Source organism: Scyliorhinus torazame, chromosome 16, assembly GCF_047496885.1.
Source record: "Scyliorhinus torazame isolate Kashiwa2021f chromosome 16, sScyTor2.1, whole genome shotgun sequence".
Taxonomy (NCBI): domain Eukaryota; kingdom Metazoa; phylum Chordata; class Chondrichthyes; order Carcharhiniformes; family Scyliorhinidae; genus Scyliorhinus; species Scyliorhinus torazame.
In genome coordinates, this window is record NC_092722.1 from 161,662,065 (window position 1) to 161,682,324 (window position 20,260).

General features: G+C 47.9%; 1 protein-coding gene and 1 long non-coding RNA gene across 6 annotated transcripts in view; one reads left to right on the top strand and one right to left on the bottom strand.

Moving 5' to 3' along the window:
• Positions 1 to 20,260, top strand: part of plpp4 (phospholipid phosphatase 4) — a 400,047-nt gene that overhangs the window by 24,877 nt on the left and 354,910 nt on the right. The window lies entirely within an intron of this gene.
• Positions 18,477 to 20,260, bottom strand: part of LOC140392446 (uncharacterized) — a 63,490-nt gene continuing 61,706 nt past the window's right edge. The window contains exon 2 of the long non-coding RNA XR_011935361.1: positions 18,477 to 19,545. This is a non-coding gene — a long non-coding RNA (uncharacterized lncRNA). The remainder of the gene's footprint in view (positions 19,546 to 20,260) is intronic.

Sequence of the window (20,260 nt, forward strand, 5' to 3'; positions counted from 1 at the left end):
GCTTGTGGTCCGTGATGATCGTGAACCATCAACCGTACACATACTGATGGAATTTCTTAGTGAACCGTCAATCGTACACATACTGATGGAATTTCATAGTGAATCGTCGATTGTACACATACAGATGGAATTTCTTCATGAACCGTCGACCGAACACATACTGATGGAATTTCTTAGTGAACCGTCGATTGTACACATACTGATGGAATTTCATCACGGCGAAGGCAACTGCCAAACCCACTTTCTTAATTTGTGCATAATTGCGCTTGGCCATAGCCAGTGTCCGGGAGACAAAAGCGATCGGCCTCTGCCATCTTCCATGGAGTGTGATAAAACGGCACCAATGCGGAACGATGATGCATCACACGTGACTTTGTTGTTTGGCGGGATCATAATGCATCAACAAGCCTGAGGAACTCAATTGTTTTTTCACTTGTGTAAATGCTTCTTCCGATTGCTTTTTCCACACCAATTCCTGGTTCTCTTTTAAGTGGAGGTGTGGGGGGTGGGGCCAAAATGGTCGCAAGAACTTTTCCGTAATAGTTCACTAATCCCAATAAAGATGGCAACCCCGTGGTGTTTTCAGGTGTAGGAGCTTGCTGAATTGCCTGTACTTTCTCCACAACCTTGTGTAACCCCTCATAGTCCGCTATGTAGCCCAGGTACATTACCTCCCTCGGTGGAACAGGCATTTTTCTCTCCGCAGTAGAATGCCCGTCTCTGCAAAATGACAGAGAACCTCTTCCAAATTACTTAAATATTCCTGTTCAGTCACCCCTGTGGCTAACATGTTGTCCCGATACACCACCACTCGCGCAATCCTCTTGGTATGTTTTCCATTACCCTCTGGAAAATGGCACAGGCCGACGACACTTCAAAGGGTAGTCTGGTTTACTCGTATAGGCCTCTATGGGTATTTATAGTGACATATTTACGTGAGACAGGGTCCAATTCTAACTGCAAGTACACATGGCTCATATTAAGCTTCGTAAATGAGTGTCCATGAACCAGTTTTGCGTATTGATTCTCAATGCAGGGCATCAGGTAATGATCCAGCCGGGAGGCCTTGTTGACTGTCAACTTATGGGCGAGATTCTCCGACGCCCAGCCGGGCCGGAGAATCGCTGGGGGGCGCGTGAATCCCGCCCCGCTGCCGGCAGCCGGATTCTCTGGCGCCGGTTTTTCGGCAGGGGCGGAAATCGCGTTGCGCCGGTCGGGGGCCGTTGGCAGTGGCCCCCCCCCCACCCCGGCGATCCTCCGCTCCGAGATGGGCCGAGTGGCTGCCTGTTTTCGGCCAGTCCCGCCGGCATAAATTAAACAAGGTCCTTACCAGTGGGACCTGGCTCTGCGGGCGGCCTGCGGAGTCCTCTGGGGGGTGCGGGGGGAATCTGGCCCCGTGGGGTGCCCCCACGGTGGCCTGGCCCGCGATCGGGGCCCACCGATCCGCGGGCATGCCTGTGCCGTGGGGGCACATTTTTCTTCCACGCCAGCCGCAGCAACGGTTTGCCATGGCTGGCACGGAGAAGAACCCCCCTGCGCATGCGCTGGGATCACGCCAGCACACGCTGGCGCTCCTGCGCATGCGTCAACTCGCGCCGGCGGAGGCCCTTTGGCATTGGTTGGTGCGGCGCCAACCCTGCCGGCGCCGGCCTAGCCCCTGAAGATGAGGAGGATTCCACACCTTTCGGGCGGCCCGACGCCAGTACGGCCCGCCCCGCCGGTTAGGGGAGAATCCCGGCCATAGTCCCCACATAGTCTGACCGTCTTATCTGGTTTGAGTACGGGGACCACCGGTGCTGCTCAGTTGGAAAAATGCACTGGCGTAATGATCCAAAGGCCTTCGAGCCGACTAGATCGGCCTCCACTTTCGCTAACAAAGTGTAAAGGACCGGGCAAGCCCTAAAGTACCTTGGTTGTGCATCTGAGTCAACCCGGAGTTTTGCCATGGCCCCTTTATTTTCCCCAGTCCGGGCTAGAAAACCTCAGGGTATTTCCCTAGCAGTTCGTATGGGCCCTGATCCATTTGGAAAATCTGTTGCCAGTCCAGGAGTAGGCGCTTTACCTAATCGAGGCCTAACAGGCTGGGGCTGTGTCCCTTGACTATGATCAACCTGAATCGCACCAAGTGTTGCCCATAAACTACTGGGGTCATTATGGTTCCTGCAATGGCTAACGGTTGGCTGGTGTACATTGCTAACGTTGCTTCGGTGTTCCGTAGATCTAAGTGTTGCACCCCTAGCTTTATCTTGTTGAAGGTTGTTTTCCAATAGCTGAACCTCGGCTCCCGTGTCTAGTTCCATGTCTAATGGATGACCATTAACTTACATGGTTATCTTGATGGGGGACACTCTGGGTGCTCCAATGCAGTTCAGCTGCATATACTCTTCCCCTGGCTGGCCCAGGTGGAAAGCGCACCTGCGCTTGGTTGGCACCTGCCTCTGGGGCGCCGGGATTATTGGCTGACTTGTTGCCCCACACACCTGGGCTCTCCCTCTACAAACTCCGAGGAGGTCTCCCGTCGGGATGTTTCAACCTTTACCAACGGATCTGGCCTCTACAGCAAAGAATCATCCAGACTCAAAATGTTAGCTCCCTTTTCTCTCCACATATGCTGTCAGGCCTGCTGAGATTGTCCAGTATTTTCTGTTTTTGTTGGTATCTACAGTACTCAGTACAGGGCGGGGTTTCAGTCTTGGGGGTGCTCGCTGGGAGGAGTGCATCCTAGGGCATTTACCTCCATCCCCTGAACTTCTTGCACTCCTCTCTCAGCGTTTCGCGGGAAAGTGAAATTTGCACAACCTGCTGAAGGTCTAGGGACAACTTCCTTTGGTTAGCCGTGGACCAAGCGGTCTCGCAGTATTTCAGAAAGATAATATCTGTATTCTCAATATTAGGCTAATGTTCATAGCCTTGTCAGAAACTAGGTTACGGGCACCCCTGTGTTCCTCTCTGCCATGTTAAAATGGTATCTGTGCACTATAATGGGCAGTTTAGAGTTGAAGTCTTTGTGTCCGGAGCTGCGGGATATGTAAGGCTTCATAAATATGAGCTCCACAAGGGTGGCACGGTGGTGCAGTGGTTAGCACTGCTGCCTCAAGGCGCTGAGGACCCAGGTTCGAACCCAGCTCTGGGTCACTGTCCGTATTGTCATGAGAATGTCGCTTTAAGAAATGGTTAGCTGCTCATGTTACTGCAGTGATGTCAGAATGTGGGTGGAGCTGAGCTCTGGTTCTGCTTTTTAGTTTCACTTTGAGAAAAGCTTGGGTGTGTCTCTGTCTTTTTGGTTTTGTTTTTCAGTGTGTTGCAGCTGAAGTCAGCCAAAGCAGCTGTATTGTTGAGCTCTCTGCCATGAAGGACTATCTCTTAATCATTTGGTGAATTCAGAATTATAAATGTTTTCAGTATTGAATGTAAACTCTGATGTGCTTCTGGTTAAAGGTTTGTTCAGTCTTTTGGGTGTAAAAAGACAGCATACAGGTTACTTAGTGTTGTATTCTTTGGGGGTTATCTTTGAATTAATGGTTGCTAAGATATTCACTGTGTGTTTTAAAAAGGTTAACTTGATTTCATAGAATAAACATTGTTTTGTTTTTAAAAATACTGGTCCATTTCTGCTGTACCATACCTGTAGAGTGAGCTGTGTGTTCCCCATACCACAATTATTAAAAGTTGTGGGTCAGGTGAACTCCATGATACACTTTGGGATTCTCTAAACCCTGACCCAAAACAGTAACCCTGACACAGTAACATTCTCGCTGTGTCCGTATGGGTCTTATCCCCACAACCCAAAGATGTGCAGGGTAAGGGGAATTGGTCATGCTAAATTGTCCCTTAATTAGAAGTTTAAAAAAAGAAGTATGAGCTCAATAGGTGGGGGAGGAATAGTTGAAAGGCCAGGGAAGTAGGTGAGGGGGCTGTCAGTTATACAATTACCCTGGCATTTGACATGGTTTTTATCTGCCTAATGTTTTCTGGGCAATACCTAGGTGAGTAAGCCTCTGACTCTATCTCAGAATTGGAGACATTTACAGAGTGTTCCGAAAATAGGGAAATTGCCTATGGAAGTTGAAACTTCTTAGGAAATGCCTGCAGAGTCCTTATGATGGAAGTTCCAAGGGTCCTGCAGAGCGTCTTCTGGGGTACGTCCAGTCTATGACCATCTGGGGACTGGGAGATCTGGGCCAATATCACGAGAGCACAGTGGTGGGGTGGCTCGGTAGCTCAGCGGTTAGCACTGTTGCTTCACAGCCAGGGACCCAAGTTTGATTCCCGGTCTGGGTCCCTGTCTGTGCGGAGTCTGCACATTCTCCCTGTGTCTGCGTGGCTTCCCTCCGGGTGCTCCGGTTGCCTTCCACAAGTCCCGAAAGACGTGCTTGTTAGGTGAATTGCTCATTCAGAATTCTCCCTCAGTGTACCCGAACAGGCGCCGTAGTGTGGCGACTGGGGGATTTTTCACAGTAACTTCAGTGTTAATGTAAACCTACTTGTGACAATAATATCGATTATTATTATTATTAAAAGGAAGCTGGTTGCCCATGTCTGGGCTGATCTTTAGCCATTGTCACTTTTAACTGAGGTAATTATTTTTAATTTCTCAGCAATTAACTCATGAATGACCCATCCACCAACTCCATGAGGTAGGAAAGAGCTGCACACACCTCCAGGGGTCCTGTTGCCTCTGTTAGAGCGTCTCTAAGGAATGGAACATGACCTCGATTTGAATTAGCTGCTAATTTGGTTGTGGTTAACATACCACTGATTTGAAAATAATTACATAACATTAAGACATTCAAACATCCTGCAACGATACATCATGAATGGATCAAATCACCTTTCACTTCATTGATTTCCAATTAAAAGGAATTTCTTCCCTCTTGAGGCCTCACTGTCACCTATCTATTATTTTGCATCTAACAATGGAACCATCTTTCAATTCAAATGCCTTCTATTTGAAACTATATCAAATTAATTACAGAAATTTAAATTTTTGTTAGAACAGAGACTACGCAAATGTCAGAAATTGAAGCGAGGAGGACTACTAATTGTGGGCAGTATGGAAAACTGCAGGATGGGGAGACCTCGGTGATCAGATGGCAGGCACCAATTAAGTCTCCTTTACCCCCCCCCCTCCATCCTCTTCCAAGTCGTAGACCCTTTACCCTACATTTTCCCTGTTTTCTCCCAAGTCATAGGGATCATTCTGCTTTCTCTCCTAACCTGTAACCTAGAATAATACTGAGGTTCAGTTTTGTACAGTTTCTGCCCAAGCCTACCTTTCCCATACATGGCCACCCAGTCTTAGTCTGAACCTTCGTCTTACTCTGCAATCATTGTCCAAACTTGCTGTAGGCACACAATGTTCCAACATATCCTGCATCCAAACCCACAACTAACGCTGCCTAGAAGCAACAAAAACAGGAACGCAGCCTATTATCTGAATGGCCATAAATTAGGAGAGGGGAATGTGCAATGAGATCTGGGTGTACTCGTACACCAGTCACTGAAAGTAAGCATGCAGGTGCAGCAGGCTATAAACAGGGTATACGTTGGCCTTCATAGTGAGAAGATTCGAGTACAGGAGCAGGGATGTCTTGCTACAATCATACAGGGCCTTGGTGAGGCCACACCTGGAATACTGTGTACAGTTTTGGTCTCCTTATCTGAGGAAGAATGTTCTTGCTCTAGAGGAAGTGCAGCGAAGGTTTACCAGATTAATTCCTGGGATGGCAGGACGGATGTAAGGGGAGAGATTGAGTCGGTTAGGATTGTATTCGCTGGAGTTCTGAAGAATGAGGGGGGATCTCATAGAAATTTATAAAATTCTTCCAGGGGTGGTCAGGGTAGGTACAGGAAGGATGTTCCTGATGGTGGGAGTGTCTAGACCCAGGGGTCACAGTCTGAAGATACGGGGTAGACCATTTAGGACAGGGATTAGGAGAAATGTCTTCACCCAGAGAGTTGTAAGCCTGTGGAATTTGTTACCACAGGAAGTAGTTGAAGCCAAAACATTTTATGTTTTCAAGAAGCAGTTAGATATAGCATTCGGGGCGAAGGGGGTTGAAGGATATGGGGGGGAAAGGCGGAATCAGGCTATTGAATTGGATGATCAGCCATGATCATAATGAATATTGAAGCGAACTCGAAGGGCCGAATAGCCTCCTCCTGCTCTTATTTTTATATTTCTAAAAGCAGGGACAGCAGGCCCATAGCGATCATTTGTATGTTCCCTTCCGACATGCAACATCATGATTGCGAATGTATTTCCTCTCCTCCAGGCTTGTTGATGAAAATTCTGGAACTCGCTCCCTAAAAGCACAGTGGAAGTACCTACACCACATAGACTGGTGCGGTTCAAGAAGGCATCTCATCCTCATCTTCTCAAGGGCAATTAGGGATGTGCAATAAATCCTGGCCTAAACAGTGGGGTACACATCCCATTAGTGAGTAAAATAAATTCTCACCTCCTCTCCAAATTCTTAGCTTTCATCGATCACAAATCATAAACCAACTGAAGCACAATACTTGGCCCTAATCTGCAGCTTTGGTAATAATCTAACTTCACTGCAATTCAGCAGAAAGACTCCATTTCATGAGCAATACACAAGAGATCTGCTCAAAGTTTTAAAAATCTTAATGGCATGTTTGTAGACTGAAGAAATTTGGACTTTCCTGTTGACCATGTGACATCACAGGCCACTCAAAATGGCTCCATGAGCTAACATGGATGAATCAGATCGCCATTCATCTTTTAGAATTCGTGATGGCGACACTTCCGGTGATGGGGATGTGCTGAGACGTCGCACATCAGGTGGCTCTCCTCTCACAAACCTGACAAATAGGCACTTTTAGCCCGAAAAAGCCTGCTAACACCAAATAAACCCATCCCCACACCACTACCAACGACACGATGAGAGGAAAATGCCAAATAGCAGCCATTCCAGATGACGTGTGGAAACCAGGAGTGGAAAAAGCCTGGACAAACAAACAACCGAGCCACCTGGCGCATGAGGCGGTGAAACTCAGGCCTCGCCAGAGCGAGGGGGACTGGCCATAAGAAGCCCCCTCCTCCCCCACACCAGGGGATGGGTGGAGGATGTTTCTCTCAAGAGAATTGAGCGAACATCGGGAAGAGACAAAATCAGACATCCAAGCTGCAGTCAAGGGCACAGTTGGCGAAGCTCTGGCGATATGCAGGTGAGAGGCGGAGAGCAGAATACGATCAAAGGATTGGGAAAAGCTGCAACAGACCAGGGCGACCGGATTGTCGCCCTGGAGAAGGAGGTGGAAAGACCGGTCGCGCCGCAGGGGAATTTGAAAGGGAAAATCGAAGACCAGGAGAACCTGTCGAGGTGTCAAAACCTGCAGATTGTGGGCCTTCCAGAGGGGATCGAAGGTAGGAACCCCACAGTCTATGTGGCCCAGATACTGGGCACCTGGTGGGAAGGGATAGCTTCCCAAACCCACCAGAAATCGACAGAGCACACCGGTCACTTCGCTCAAAGCCCAAAGCTGGGGAACAGCTTAGGGCGATAATCGCCAAAATGCACCAGGATCGGGAACAAATACTGCACTGGACGAGACAAACTAAATACTGTAACTGAGAAGGTTACCAGATTCAAATATATCAGGACATTGGAAGTGACGTGGCCAAGGCCGGGCAGAATTTAATAGGGCAAAATAGGGTAAAGTTTGTGATGCTGTGCCCAGCCAAGCTCTGGGACACGTTCCAAGGCAGGGAGCACTTCTTCACGGCCCCTGCAGATGTGGACAAGTTCGATAAAGAGCTCATAGGAAGAGACTCTCATGATTTACTTTTACTTTCTGAATTGCAAAATGTGAACTACCATGTCGATCACTTTGCGCGGGATTGTACTACCTCATTCGGGGGATTGTACTACCTCATTCTGGGGGTGAGAGAAGAAAGAGAGGAAGGTGGGAACGAGGGCGGCAGAGTGCAGAAGAAGGTGAGTGGGAATGGTGGACAAGAAGCTCAGGGAATGGGCGACGGGAGGATTCACAACTAGCCCCGGGAGTGGGGGGCCACCACACTGGCGGGTTAGCTAGCACCGGGTAGCGTGCAGGAGAGAGGCTGCGACGCACCTCCCGCAAGGGGGAAAGCGCCTGGCGAGGAGGGGGGCAGACATTGGTTACAGGGGGATGACTGGGGAAAGAAACAGAGGGAATGGGGGGGCAGCTGCATGGTGGGGGAGGAAAAGAAGATGGAAGGGGGAGGAAGAAGAAAACACCACAAGGGAAATACGGGTAAAGAAGGAGTGAATGGATTATACTGGCGACAACAGGCCAGAAGTGGCGACTTGGAACAAAATGGCGATGCAAGCAACCATATTGGGGGGGTCCTTGAACAAAGGGAAACCCCAGAGAGCAGGGGCTCACCCAGGTGGCATACTCCGAGTTGGTGGCCATGTTGGGTGACCCCTGGACAAAGAGAACCCCGGAGCGCAGGGCCCAACCTCATGGGGAGAAGAACAGTGCCGTGGCCAATTTGGACAGCCCGCTAACAAGGGGAAACCCCGGAAATCAAATATAGTCTTCCTCCAAGAGATGCACCTGAGGGAGAAGGACCAACTGCGGGTAAGGAAGGGCTGGGTGGGACAGACCTACCATTCCTGGGACGAGGGCTAAGGGGGTAGCCATACTGTTAAATAAGAGGACGATGTTTACCGTGACTCGGACAGTTACGGACCCAGGGGACAGTACATCATGGTCAGCGGTGTCCTGGACGGGGCACCGCTGGTCCTCGTGAATATGTGCGCTCCCAACTGGGACGACGCGGAGTTTATAAAGAAGACCATGGCAGAAATCCCTGACATAGACACGCACCGACTGATCATGGGGAGGGACTTCTAACTATGCACAGGACCCACAGACAGACAGGTCAAAACTCAAACCGGGAAGACCTCTAATATGATGGAAGAACTCGGTGCATTCATGGAGCAGATGGGGGCAGTGGACCCAATGCAATTCACCACCCAGGGGATAAGGAGTTATCCTTCTCCCATGTACACCAGGTATTTTCACAGATTGGCTTCTTTGTAGTGGTGAAATCGGTACTTCCTGGGCTAGTAAGAGTGGAATACTTTGCGATCGTAATCTCCAACCACGCTCCATATTATATGGATGTGAAGTTGGATACGGGTTGTGCCCAATGCCCCACATGGAGGTTGGACCTGGCCCTCCTGGCCGATGAGGCTTTCTGCAGGAAAATATCACAGGCTGTGATCAGAGGTGAAATTAGTGCTACAAAGCACTGAGAGATAGGGAAGAGAGGGTGGCTAGGCAACAGCTAGTCAACTCCATATTGGAAGTAGACCGGTGATATTCCGAGGCCCCAACTGTAGAGCTCCTGGTGGAGAGGAAAAAAGTTACAAATGGGCTTTGGCCTACTCTCCACGAGGAGAGTAGTGCACCAACTCCAACAGGCACCGAGGACCCTGTACAAGCACGGAGACAAGGCCAGCCGTCTGCTCACCAGTTGAGAAAGCAGGCACAATCATGAGGGAAATAGCCCAGCTTAGGAACAGCAATGGCAACCTAGTAGCAGAGCCAGAAAAGGTCTCAAAGATTTGAGATCTTCTACCGGGGCTGTACATCTCTGAGCCCCCAACAGGGGACTTGAGGATGAAGCAGTTCCTCGGTGTACTGGACATTCCAGTCATGGAGGAGGACAGAAAATGGGGCATGGAAGCACCATTAGAAGTGGGAGAAGTAATGGAGAGTATCAACTCCATGTAGGTGGGCAAGGCACCAGGACTAGACGGATTCCTGGTGGACTTCTACAAAATACTTGCAACGGCACTGGCCCTGCACCTGCGGGAGATATTCACAGACTAGCTGGCAAGGGACACCCTGCCCCCTACCCCAGCACAAGCCTCAATCTCGCTGATACCTAAAAAAGGACAAAGATCCAACAGAATGTGGATCCTACTGACCCATCTCGCTGCTACACGCAGATGCAAAAAACTGGGTACCAGAAGTGGTAGCAGAAGACCAGATGGGCTTTGTCAAGAGTAGACAGCTAACATTGAACATCAGGCACTTGCTGAACATGATCATGACCACATCTGAGCAGAGAACACCAGAGGTGATCGTCTCCCTAGATGCAGAAAAGGCCTTCGACAGAGTCAATTGGAAGTATGTCATAGAGGTGCGGTTCAGGCTTGGAACAGGGTTCACTGTCTGTGAAACTGTTGTACAGCACTCCCATGGTGAGCCATGCGAACAAATACCACCAGCTCCATGTACTTTCATCTGTACATAGGCACAAAGTATGGATGCCCGTTGGCCCTGCTGCTGTTCACCCGAGCGGTCGAAACATTGGCGATTGCGCTTAGGGTGGCAAAGAATTGGAAGGTGATCCGGACAGGAGACAGAGAGCACAGAGTCTTGCTCTATGCAGGTGATCTGCTCCGGACAGGAGACGGAGAGCACAGAGTCTTGCTCTATGCAGGTGATCTGCTCCTCTACACCTCAGATCCACAAAGTGGCATAGAAGGAATCATGGAAGGCGCTCCTGAAGGAATTCAGAGCCTTCTCGGGCTACAAACATTTTTTTAAAAATTAAGAGTACCCAATTCATTTTTTCCAATTAAGGGGCAATTTAGCATGGCCAATCCACCTAGCCTGCACATCTTTGGGTTGTGGGGGCGAAACACATACAAACACGGGGAGAATGTGCAAACTCCACACGGACAGTGACCCAGAGCCAGGATCGAACCTGGGACCTCGGCGCCATACGGCAGCAGAGTTAACCCACTGCGTCGCCGTGCTGCCTTTGGGCTACAAACTTAATCTGAGCAAAACAAGATCTTCCTGGTGAACCCGCAAGGGTCGGGGTAGAGCTGGAGGGAATGCCATTTAAACAGGCCAGACTCAAATTCCACTACCTAGCGATCCAAATCGCCCAAGACTGGACAGGGATCCACAAGTGGAACCTCACCAGCCTGATGGAGGAAGTAAGAAAGCACTTGCAGAGATGAAACACAATGCCACTCTTCCTGATGGGGAGAGTGCAGATGATCAAGATGAATGCATTGCCCAGATTCCTCTTCCTGTTTAGATCCATCCCTATTTACATCCCCAAGGCCTTTTTCAACTCACTGTGTGTGTATGTGTGTGTGTGTCTGTGTGTGTGGGGTGGGGGTGGGGGCTGTGAAGAACACAAGGATCCAAAAGAGTACTGCAGAGAACGAGAGACATGGGGGGCCTCGCCCTCAAATCTGCAATATTACCACTGACAGCAACCACAGAGAGGATAAAAAGGTGGATAAAGGAGCCAGAAGCCGATGTGTACTTATGGAGGAGGGCTCCTGCAGAGGGACCTCCCTCCGGGCCCTAGCCATGGCGGCACTCCCACCCCCACCGAATAATTATTCAACAAGCCCAGTGGTGGTAGCAACCCTTCGGTCATGGAAACAACTAGGACAACACTTTGGGCTAACCAAAATGTCTGGCAAGGCCCCCATCTGCAACGATTGCAGGTTCATGCCAGCTACAATGTACACCTTCAAAAATGTAGACACCCGGGGGGAAGGAGGGGGGGACGTATCCACGACCACCACAACAATCACTGATAGAGGACCTGGACGCAAACATCCTAGGGAAAGGGAACTGTGGCGACATGTATGGCCGACTATCAAGGAAGGTTAACACACAACTGGACAAGGCGAAAGAGAAGTAGGAGGAGGACTTGGGGTTTGAAATAGGGTGGGGATCTGGAGCGAAGCGCTGCACAGGGTCGCCTCCACGTGCACAAGGCTAAGCCTCATGCAGTTAAAAATGGTACACAGAGCTCACTTAACCAGAACCTGAATGAATATGTTCTTCCCGGAGGTGGAGGACAAATGTGAACGGTGCCAAGGAGGCCCGGCCAACCACGGCCACATGTTCTGGTCTTGCCGGGTTTTGGGCAGCATCACGCCAACGTAACTGGAACAAGGTACAAGAACAGATGAGGGAAGAAGGCACGCTAGACTACCTGGGATGGAGCCATGAAGCAACGTGGGAGGGGGAACACAGGAACCAGCCAGAATCTCAAAACTACTGTTGAACGAAAAACAGGAAACAGTAACCATTACTGTAAATAACGTAAGACGACTGATATAAATTATAGAAACAGACCGATGTGTAAATATTTTTCTTTATCTTTTGTCTCTTAATGCATGCCCACACTTATCCTTGTTTTGTACACTACAAGAATCTCAATAAAAACATTTAAAAAGAAAAGAATTTGTGGTGGCTGTTATCCTCCATTAAATCCCCTTCCTCTGCGCACCACTCTGACTCCTTTCCAAGTAGGCTTTTCCATTCCTCCCGCAGAGATGCCCTATCTTGTTCTTTTTGCGCCACTTAGGCTGATCTGAGTGCTTTGGTTCAGATCCTTCCTCTCTCATTGATACTTGGCTTCGACGTTGCAGCCCCAAGCCCTGCATGCCACTCCCTGGCTGCAAACAAAAGCATCCTGCCAGAAATGTTCAATCCCCCACTCCACCTGCCAGGACTGCTGGAACAAACCCCGGCCTCTACACTGCCATTGCTCAATCGGGATCTCTAAATTTGGGACTGTAAGCAATGTCACAATACAGTCACTGGATGATTTAAATGTAATCCATTTTTGAATAGATGTACAATCTGTTGGCATGGCCAGCGTTCAAATCTAATAAATGCAATAACTAATACATTTAACAGAAAAAAATACTTCATTGTGTATTTACATATGGGTGATAATTTGATTTAAAGTAATGCCAACACAAATTTAGTGCAAATTAGCTTAATTCAAACAAATGTTAGACCGGAACTGCTCCACTAAATTAATTAGATTGATGCCAGTGAATCATTTCCATTGTTATCCCCAAATTATTGCCAATTTACAAAAGTGCTCTTGTAAACTAGGAGCCATGTCTGTTTGTAATTTATGCATTGATCGAGAATTTTGTCACAAACTTCACATGGATTGAATGTTAAAAAGAGTGGCTTTAGAGAAATTGCCTTGTGTATTCTGGCTCATTATTTAATAGCTTTGCAAAGAAATCTTGAGTTGAAAGACTCGTTTGTAAAAATGTAAATGAAGCAACTGTCCTAATGATTTTGGGCAAAGGGCCTTTCATGGAGTACAGCCACCTTTTGGTATTGGATGCACATAGTTGGTCTATTTGGCTGGTTGGGAGCCATTTTTATTTAATATCATAAAAACAGAAAATGCTGGATAAACTCAGCAGGTCTGGCACCATCTGTGGAGAGAGAAACAGAGTTAATGTTTCGGATCTAAATAATCCTTCCACAGAACTGAAGAAAGGTAGAAATGTACAGGATTATATAGTTGGAAACGGGGGTGGAGGAGGTGGGGCAGAATAGATGACCAGGGATAGGTTGGGGCAAAGGAGATATGGACAAATGCATCAAGGACATAAGACAAAGGGGAGTGTTAATAATGTCATTAAGGAATGAAGAGTGCTCATGGTGGCAAAAGATGAGATAGTAGATTGTGTTCATGAGCGCAATTGAAGAGCCCGGTTCAGATGGCCAATTGGGGGAGGGGTGGAGTTGTGTTGGTGCAGGCTAGGGAGCGGAAAAACAACTTACTACAAACTACATTTTTTGGGGTTAAGGTGGAAGGGGAAATGCTCTTTCACCTGAAAAGAATGTTCGGGTCGTTGGACAGTGAGATTGGGGGTGGTGTTGCACCTTACGCGACTTCAAGCTGCGTTACTTGAGGAATGAAGTACAGGAGAAGGCTGGAGAAGACAAAAGATGTTTGGTTTGAATGTGGAAAGTCACTTATCTTTCCTGTCCATATCAGACAATTAAAAGTCTTGCAGTACAGCATCCAACAGTGAGACTCTACACTCCTGTTGCTGGCCCCCCCTCCTGCCACTTTCAGCCCCATGTGCCTATTCCCTGTGTCACCACCTAAATCGTCCTTTCATCCGCAGGGTCTATAACCTCCCCGCCCTTACAGATCATACTAGAATGTCTAGGGATGCATCTGAGGGATATCAATTGCATTTGCACGTTGACCCTCCATTTGTCAAGTTGTGGACTCCATTCTGGTACTTGTGGTACACTTCCATTCAAATCCACATCGGGTCCCTTTCTAATAAGTGAGGTCGAAACCGATTACCATCACCCCCTCCCACTGCAATTAGTTGGGAGAACTGAAATCAGATGCAAATGCCTTGGCTGAGTTTAAGAAGCAACAGACAGGCGCTCTGTTAAAACCTCCGGTTCCTGAAGTGTGGCTCACCTTTTCCACTGTGAGCTGCATATTCAAATTCAGTGTGTGTCGTGTGTTGTGTGTGTATCTTAGACTTATTTCTAGTTGATCTAGTGTGGAAATATACAGATACAGGCACACACACACTGACAGCAATGACTCAGTTAGTCTCCATTCTGAAAGCTTAAATTTTATCTGTTTATTTCTGCAGCATGCAGCCAAGTAATTTTGCATTTACATGCACTTTACTCGACATAAAGTCACAGATACTCAGAAATTTGTACTATTTCTCTAAAGTTTTCAGTAACAAGTGGAATATTTGAGTGCCAGAATAATTGGTTTGTACAGCTGCACTTATATTGCTGTGGAGCTGTTATTTTATTGAGCTTTCTATAATTCGTTCTCCACTTTATTGAAGCATTAAAGGAAATGCAAGATACAAAACACATTGTTTTGCAATGGAAATGTAGCGGGGTTATAAAATATTCAAGAGGAATTTTATCATTTATATTTGGTTAATAATACTTCAATTATGCAGATGTTAGAGGATGAGAGCTGAGATAATGAAGTGTTAATGTAAGAATTGCAGGTGTGACAGAAATTGTATTAAAATGACGAAGGCTAATGGGTGGTGACATTATTTAAGTTGAGGTCAGTTTTTATGAAACAAATAATAATGATTTGCAGAGCTGCTGTTTTCAGGGAAAGTGTTTGGCAAACATTTTGATTTCTAAATGCATAACTCAGTTACGTCAATCTTTTACAACGCACTCTTCCGGGCAAGTGGAGAGTATTTCATCAATGCTTGTGTGTTGTAGGTGGTGAACAGTGCTCACATTTTCAGGCAGGAATTCTTACCCCCCCCCCCATTCAACAGATTCTATCATCTGCCTCCAGTATTCTCCCTCTATCTGGATCCCTCCCTCCGGCCACTTACCTGCTCTTGATCTTTTCATTATGAACTGTTGGCGTGGTATCGACCATCTCAATTTATCTGCTCCTCTCACTCACTCTAACCTGTCTCCTTCTGAACTTGAAGTAACCTGCTTTCTCAGGTCCATCCCTGACTTTGTCATCAAACCGCTGACCAGGGTAGGGTTGTTGTTATCTGACATACTGACCTCTACCTCAAGGCAGAGCGCCAACTCTCAGACACTTCCTCCTACCAACCCCTGGACCATGACCCAACTACCGAGCGTCAAACCATTGTTTCCGGGACTGTCACGATCCACATCTCCTTTGGAGATCTTCCCCCCCACTCACAGCTTCCAACTTCTTGGTCTCCCAACCTCAGACATGCCCCTTCTAAGTCCTCCACAAAATCCACAAACCCGGTAGGCCCATCATGTCAGCCTCACTGAACTCATTTATTCCTATCTTGACTCCATACTCTCTCCTCTTGTCCAGTTCCTTCCAATCTACATCCGCGATTCCTCTGATGCTCTAAATCACATCAACAACTTCCAGTTCCCCGGCCCTAACCGCCTCTTTACCATCGATGTCCAATCCCTCGACACCTCCATTCCCCACCAGGATGGGCTGAGGGCTCGCAGCTTCTTCCTCAAACAGAGGTCTGAACAATCCCCATCCACCACCCCTCCCCTCCTGGCTGAAACTGCCCTCTGACTGAACAATTTCTCCTTTAACTTGCAACTCTTCCTCCAAACCAAAGGTGTGGCTATGAGTACCCGCATGGGTACTCATACTGTTTTTCAGTTAAAACTGCAGTGTGTAGCTTAGTGTCTGATTGGCTGAAGCTGCCCCCACCCTAATTGCTGAGAGGCAGTTATCTGACAGTCACCTGAGGCCTGTTTAGTGGCACAAAGGTGCACATTGTATTCTTCTTCTCTTTGAAGCTTAAATAGTGAGTCACCCTGGTCAGCTGAGGTCTGTATAAAAGACAGACAGAAAGCGCTCTCAGTAAGCTTTGTGCAAGTCAAGGAGACACAGCCGGAGTGAGACACATCCAGAGTGGGAATTTAGAACTTGGTAATTTGGTGCAGTGAGGTGATTCGGTGCAGAGTGGGAGAAGGTGCTTTTTCCCTACTGTTTTGTTCTCTCTCTTTCTTCTGGCCTGTAACTTTTAATCTGCAGGGAGAGAACCAGAGAGCATCTGAGAACCTGGGAAGGTAAGTGAATTTTATTCATTTTTATTTTTATTACCTTTTCAAATTGTGTGTGGAGGGGGGGGGGGGGGGGGGAACTGAAGTGACATCACAGTAAAGCTGTGACCTGATTGGCTGGTTGGGAATCTACACTAAATTTAAAAATTAAGCATTGTTAAACTAATTAAACATAATTACTTAATTACTTAATTATAATTTAGAGGGGTATCTAAGCCAGAGATCGGAGAGTACTGTATTTAGCTTTCACATTTATAGTAGAAATCTAGTGCTAGAAAACATATAGTTAACAGGAACTTTTTTTTTTAATTTTTAAAAATTTAATTTACTAATTAATTGACGCAATGTCAATTAGAGGGGTGCAGTGCTCTGACTGTGAAATGCGGCAGGTCCGGGAGGCTTCCAGCGTCCCAGATGGCTTCATCTGCAGAAAGTGCACCCAACTGGAGCTCCTCACAGACCGCATGGTTCGGTTGGAGCAGCAGTTGGATGCACTTAGGAACATGCAGGTGGCGGAAAGCGTCATAGATTGCAGTTATATAAATGTGGTCACACGCAAGGTGCAGGCAGAGAAATGGGTGACCACCAGAAGGGGCAGGCAGTCAGTGCAGGAATCCCCTGTGGTTGTCCCCCTCTCGAACAGGTATACCCCTTTGGATACTGTCGGGGGGATAGCCTATCAGGTCAAAACAGCAGCAGCCAGACCATTGGCACCACGGCTGGCTCTGATGTTCAGAAGGGAGGGTCAAAGCGCAGAAGAGCAATAGTCATAGGGGACTCTATAGTCAGGGGCACAGATAGGCGCTTCTGTGGACGTGAAAGAGACTCCAGGATGGTATGTTGCCTCCCTGGTGCCAGGGTCCAGGATGTCTCCGAACGGGTAGCGGGAATCCTGAAGGGGTGGGCAAACAGGCAGAGGTCGTTGTACATAGTGGTACTAACAACATAGGCAGGAAGGGACATGAGGTCCTGCAACAGGAGTTCAGGGAGCTAGGCAGAAAGTTAAAAGACAGGACCTCTAGGGTTGTAATCTCGGGATTATTCCCTGTGCCACGTGCCACTGAGGCTAGAAATAGGGAGATAGAGCAGCTAAACACATGGCTAAACAGCTGGTGTAGGAGGGAGGGTTTCAGTTATCTGGACCACTGGGAGCTCTTCCGGGCCAGGTGTGACCTGTATAACAAGGAGGGGTTGCATCTAAACTGGAGAGGCATAAATATCCTGGCTGCGAGGTTTGCTAGTGTCACACGGGAGGGTTTAAACTAGAATGGCAGGGGGTGGGTACCGGAGCAATAGGTCAGAAGGTGAAAGCATCGAGGAAGAACTAGGGAATAAGGCCAGTATGGCACTGAGGCAGAGCAGACAGGGAGAAGTTGCTGAAAACAGCGGGTCTGGTGGCCTGAAGTGCATATGTCTTAATGCAAGAAGTATTACGGGTAAGGCAGATGAACTTAGAGCTTGGATTAGTACTTGGAACTATGATGTTGTTGCCATTACAGAGACCTGGTTGAGGGAAGGACAGGATTGACAGCTAAACGTTCCAGGATTTAGATGTTTCAGGCGGGATAGAGGGGGATGTAAAAGGGGTGGCGGAGTTGAGCTACTGGTTAGGGAGAATATCACAGCTGTACTACGGGAGGACACCTCAGAGGGCAGCGAGGCTATATATGGGTAGGGATCAGGAATAAGAAGGGTGCAGTCACAATGTTGGGGGTTTACTACAGGCCTCTCAACAGCCAGCGGGAGATAGAGGAGCAGATAGGTAGACAGATTTTGGAAACTAGTAAAAACAACAGGGTTGTTGTGATGGGAGACTTCAACTTCCCCAATATTGACTGGGACTCACTTAGTGGTAGGGGCCTGGACGGGGCAGAGTTTGTAAGGAGCATCCAGGAGGGCTTCTTAAAACAATATGTAGACAGTCCAACTAGGGAAGGGGCTGTACTGGACCTGGTATTGGGGAATGAGCCCGGCCAGGTGGTAGACGATTCAGTAGTGTTGCTCTTTTTAGCCTTAGTTTTATTAGCTCTGATTATGTCACCTTTGCTCACGAGTCGCCAGGTATCTTTCTGATACCGCCACATGGTTCAAACTCGAATTATGATTAATACGTCAGCACACCGTTTAGTAAGATTGAAATCAACGGTCATTTATTATGTACAGCAACAAATACTTACACAATAATCCTACCATCTATATCAAAACCTACCACTACTGCCAATACTTAACTTTTGGGGATGGCCCACCAGGTCAGGGAAACAAATGGTTTATCGAATTGGATCTGGCCTGCGGGATTCAAAAGGATGATACGTGTTGATGGCTAGGAGTCTCTATCGGGTAGCGATCGCTGGAGTCAAACTTAAAGTTTCTGGTCGATGTTCTTGCGAAGGTTGCGAGCAGGAGAAGAAGGGAGAGAGAGAGATCACATAAATTTTGTCTTTTCCGTTCCCTGACCGGGGGGGGACACCTCCTACATGGCCACTACTCTGACCCTAGCTCTGCACAAAAATTTTCCTAAACAATTCTTGAGGGCGCTATGTCAGGCAGGGGCATGCATCTACAAAATAAAAACTTGGAACCTCTAATTTTACCTAAATACACTCATCAAGCATTGCATCATCCTATCTCTCTAAACATACAACAACAATTACAACATTCCATATACTCTTTCCTGGCTTGGCAGTCAAGCTCAGGATCATACATTTTCTGTTGATGGGGTTTTGTACATTTTTTTATTTACAGAAAAACGCAAGTGCATGTTTTATTATTATGGTTTCATAGGTCGCGGGGGTCTGGGGTCTGGTCATAACCGAATATAGGGGATCGGATCCGATATACCGGGGTTCGAGCGCGGTACGCTCTCCTTCTCCATTTGCGGAGGCGCATAGTCTGCACTGCACAGCAGAGTATTGCCAACGCTAACAGTGCTTCAATTACGTAAGACAGGGAGTACCAGGTTATGAACTTGGCACACCAGGATGATGCAGCGTGGCTGGTGACTGGGCCCTCGGTACTGCGGGGCAGTGAAACATTAATGGCAGGGGGGTTTGGAGTAATGGGGTCCGCGTTCCTGCACAACCAAATGTTCATCATAAAAATTTTGATCACGATGAAAGAAGTCCTCATGGCTGTCCTCTTTCTTTGTCTTTCTTTGTGTTCTCTATTTTCTCCGGTCCTGGAGCTTCTGGAGTTCTGTAAAACAAGCATAGTACCTGTAACTACCTTGGTATAATATCTGGTATATTAGTGTGTCTGTCCTTCTTGGGGCCAATTAAACCCTTATAATTGGTCACTATATGTGACTCCCCCATTTTGTTTTTCAAAACAAATGTTAGGACACGGCACACTTCCCAATGGTGGACCAGTGCTAAGTTTATCATCCAAATGTTCCTGGATGTAAATAGCATGAGGCAGCAACCCAAGGGTCACCTAAATAAAGAAAACTGTTTTGAAAGGAAAAGGTCGAATGAGGTGCGTATGGGCCGCGACGGGTAAGATTTGGATGGAGTCCCCGGGTAGGACGGCAACCAATGCCGTATGTCCCCTACCCGAGCGTTTTTGACCAGCGGGGGGTTCCCAGGCAGGGCGGGTCTCACGCCGTTTCTCCACTGCCTGAGCAACCGACAAGAACGGGCAAAAATGTAGTCATCATGGTGGGGTTGCTGCTGTGATTCTACCGTCAAATCAGATCGGGCATCTGGCACTTGAACCAGTACCAGCTGAAAAGCTAGTGCTGTGCCTCTACCCTCGAATGAGAACGGGCGTCTGGTACCCGAACAGGTATCAGCTAAAGTGTCTGCAGACAAGCTAGTTCCACTGAACAAGCGTCTGGTCTGTTGACCAGGTATCTGTGGACAAGTTGGTACCGCTGAACAAGCGTCTGGCCGCGCCTGCAGGTTCCATCAGG